Here is a 4,425-nt window from a genome sequence, read left to right on the forward strand (position 1 = left end):
TACAAATATTTATTTTTTTTGAACGGACAGGATGGTGGGGCGGGGTTCGGTGGTGTCGGCCATGGTGGCCGGCTGGCTCATGGGTCCCGCTGCCTGTCCCTGACCCCCGGGCTATGGTGGTGCGACTGGTGGAGCCCCCCTCTCCGGTGGGGCTCTCGGGGAACGGGGGTGCCTATTGAATTCAGGGGGGAGCTGGCTCCCTGGGAGTGCAGTAAGCACCCCAGTCCTTTGTTCCCCATCCACAGAATCCTGCCTCTGCCTGTACCTGTGGGTGGCCTGTGGGTGGCATGTGGGCGGCATGTGGGCCCCGATCGCGGGGGAGCTTTTGCTGGGGGTGGTCTGGTCTGGGTGCGGGGCTCAGTGCTCTATTTAGCATTTTTCCTTTGGATAAACTTTACATCCACAAGTGCACCCTCACAAACAACTACAGGTGCTTGACCCTAGGTACTCAGAGATTCACTTCCATACTTTCACTTTGCTGCTCCTGCTGCATCAAAAATGTAGCAGCAGACGGGTTTTTGCTGCTCCTGCTGCTTTTGGTGTGAACGTAGCATTAGTAACAGTCAGAGAAACAGGACTACACTGGAAAACAGGCCAACCAACATCCACAGATTAACGAAAATTTTCCAAAGTGACATCAGACACTACAGCCATTCAAAATTTTCCCACTTTCCTTGATGGGCCTTTGGCTGGTCCCCTACAATATCTTTTAAACATCAATCTTTGTACTAAAATATTGTTTCTGTCATGATTTGTGGACATTAAAGAGGAGCGTCATCTCCTGGTCAGACCCTGTAATTCAGAGAGGGGGTCACTGCAGTGGCTGGAGGTTGGCTGCCATTTGACTGGGAAGGGCCATTTTTAATGACTGCTACTTGTTTTACTTTGAGCTCTATTGGCTTCTATTGGAAAAGCTGAGAGGAAAAACTTTGAGCTTCCATCTAAAGGTAAAATCTGCAGAGGAAAGCAGCAACCATCCATCCAGAGCAAATATCTGTTGGTAGGTTTCACAAGCTGCTCGTACATTTTAGGTGGGAAAGGGTGAGTTAATGTGTGTAAAAACCGACTGTAGCAGCATAGATTCACAGTGGAGATAAGGCCTCAGCATAACTGATTTTAGATTGTGCTGATTAGACTGTAATATCAGTAGTTGGGGCGTTTTGGCCATGTTGAATTCTAATTATTATCAGAGCTCAGCTTCTGCAGGAATTCTCTTCTTTCACTAGTGTTTCCTGTGAGAGAATCCGGACAACTCAGGACTTTGATTATTATTTACATATAATTTCCAGGAAAGAAAATAAAATTCTGTTGTTTTAACATGTTAAAAATTTGCACAATTAAAGAAATTGTGAAGTCAGAAATGAGCAAATTAAAAAAAGAAATTAAAAAACATCTGGCTTCCACACTTTTGGAAAATATTCAGAAACACGTCTCCTAAATGAAGCATTTTAATCCTAAAACCTTCTGGCTTTTTTGTTTGCTAATATCTGATTCAAACACTTCTGAGTTTTTCCAATACATTGTTTTTTGTGCAAATTTCTTACCTTGCCAGCATAGGTGTTTTTACCCTATTTTTGGGGGGGTGCTGATGCAACCCTAATTTGAATCAAAGCACCCTTAATATATGAGTTGTTCCTTTTAATACTGTATGCGCTTTTTACAATAAAAAACAAACATCAAAAAATTGACATTATAAAAACCAAATACTGTATAGTTTTTATACAGTATTTAGTTATTCAACCCCTTCAATTATGTTCTAGTTCATCAGAAATAAATAAATTTACTGAATCAGTAGTAAATTGTTATAATTTAATTCAATTTCTACTTATTTGAATGTATAATTCATTTAATAATTGCCAGTCTAAAGAGGGAGAGGTGTAGAAGGAGGAGCGAGGTGAGAGCAAAGTGAAAGGTCAGGAAAAAACAGGTAAGAAAACAGACAGAATAGCAGCAAAGAAAAACATTTCATTCAGTGGATAATTTTCCATGTTTTATTCTTTTTGGCACTGTCAGGATTGGGTTGTGATGTGAGGACCCAAATGCAGAGACAGGGAGGCAGGGCTGAGTTTCTTGATGATTTAATGAAGAGTAAACAAACAACTGAGGCAGGAATTCCAAAATCCAAAAAATCACACATAAAAACAAAGTCAAACAAACCAGAAACCAAGGAAACGTCAGGGAGGGGGAAACTATCATGGGGAGGAAGACTCAGAGAGACGGAGTTGGGGGAAGTTAGACGAGGATCTGAACAGAGAGTGTATTTATGGGAGACTGAAACAAAGAGAGGACTAACGAGCAGATTGGGAGCAGGTGTGAACAGAGCAGAACAGGAAAGGAGCTAGGGAAAAAGGAGAACACAAGAGGGCAGCAGAGGGCAACTAATAAAAACCTGAAAACAAAAAATAGGAATTAAACCACTAAAACTAGAAAACATTGAACAAGATAAAACAGAATACTGAAAAGAAAACATAACAGAACCAAGCCTGTGACACGCACACAAAAGAGAAAACTGATTTCATGAAAACTGATTCAAAGGTTTCCATGAAATGAGTTGATTTAAAAGCTTTAATTGGTTGAAATCTTCTGAAAAATGCTGCTTTTTGCTTTGCTTGTCGGGTTTTTGGCTCACGTCTCAGATACGATGCATTAGTGAACGATGGAGTCAGTCATTAGCAAAACTGAACAAGTTTAAAAAATATCTGTAGAAAACAATGAAATGAATCTTGTTCTATCAGACAGCTCTCTGGGGGCTCAGCACCACTAAACCTCTGGTCTTAGAACCGCCCCTGTTTGCCAGGAATGTTTTCTCTTCCATCATGGACGTTTCTGAGTTTATTCTTGCAGTTAAAGTTTTTTCTTGCATAGAAAATAAAATAAATCCTAAAATTTTATTGTTTTGTTTTTTGTCAGAAAGTTCTCTTATTTTTCCTTCATCACCAAAGATCCTAATACTCCCTTTTTTTTCCCCTGAGCCGAGCAGAAGGAATATTAGTCTGATCAGGTTGGTGCGGCTTTTCTTCACCGACTCATTTGTTCGGTTGGTTTCTGGTCCGGATCAGGTTCTGATCGGGTCCATGTGGGTCTCGCTCTGTAAGAGTTAGATGGATGTTTGGGATCAGGTGTCCAACGTTCGCAGCCCGGCTGGGATTAGAGATGCAGGTATATGGAGGTAGTTGCCCTTCCTCACTTACAGTTGGAAGCAATGAAGACCCAGAGCATGACGCTGCCTACACCGTGCAGACAGATCATTTTAAGCTTGAAGGCGTCATCTTAAGAAACCCAAACATATTTTATTCTAATTTTGGACAAATTTCTCAATAATTCCTTTTTATTCGGCTCCATTCAGGTGACCCGCAGCAGATTTCAGAGAAGTTGGAAGATTCGTCTGTTTCTCTGTGTTTAGTTCAGTAGCTTTTATTNCCTATTTTTGGGGGGGTGCTGAAGCAACCCTAATTTGAATCAAAGCACCCTTAAAATATGAGTTGTTCCTTTTAATACTGTTTGCGCTTTTTACAATAAAAAACAAACAACATCAAAAAATTGACATTATAAAAACCAAATACTGTATAGTTTTTATACAGTATTTAGTTATTCAACCCCTTCAATTATGTTCTGGTTCATCAGAAATAATAAACAAACAAGTAAACATGCCTGATGGAGCTCCTTAACTAAAATGCTTTGAGGAAAACGCTGCATTCAGGTGTTTCTGAAAAGTTCAGTCAGATTTCTGCACCTATTGATGGTGTGTTGGTGAAATGTTCACCAGCGAGTTGCTCTAATGTGTCTGAGACTGCTTTGTTTGATTATCTTTAAAATCAAAACTCAATATCAATATATAAATTTACAGAATCAGTAGTAAATCGTTATCCTTTCATTCAGTTTCTACTTATTTGAATGTATAATCCATTTAATGGTTGCCAGTCTAAAGAGGGAGAGGTGTAGAAGGAGGAGCGAGGTGTGAGCAAAGTGAAAGGTCAGGAAAAACCTGATAAGAAAACAGACAGAATAGCAGCAAAGAAAAACATTTCATTCAGTGGATAATTTTCCGTGTTTTATTCTTTTTGGCACTGTCAGGATTGGGTTGTGATGTGAGGACCCTAATGCAGAGACAGGGAGGCAGGGCTGAGTTTCTTGATGATTTAATGAAGAGTAAACAAACAACTGAGGCAGGAATCCAAAGATCCAAAAAATCTAACATAAAAACAAAGTCAAACAAACCAGAAACCAAGGAAACGTCAGGGGGGGGGGGGAACTATCATGAAGAGGAAGACTCAGAGAGATGGAGTTGGGGGAAGTTAGACGAGGACCTGAACAGAGAGTGTATTTATGAGAGACTGAAACAAAGAGAGGACTAACGAGCAGATTGGGAGCAGGTGTGAACAGAGCAGAACAGGAAAGGAGCTAGGGAAAAAGGAGAACACAAGA

Source organism: Cyprinodon variegatus, unplaced genomic scaffold, assembly GCF_000732505.1.
Source record: "Cyprinodon variegatus isolate N-32 unplaced genomic scaffold, C_variegatus-1.0 Scaffold1174, whole genome shotgun sequence".
Classification (NCBI taxonomy): domain Eukaryota; kingdom Metazoa; phylum Chordata; class Actinopteri; order Cyprinodontiformes; family Cyprinodontidae; genus Cyprinodon; species Cyprinodon variegatus.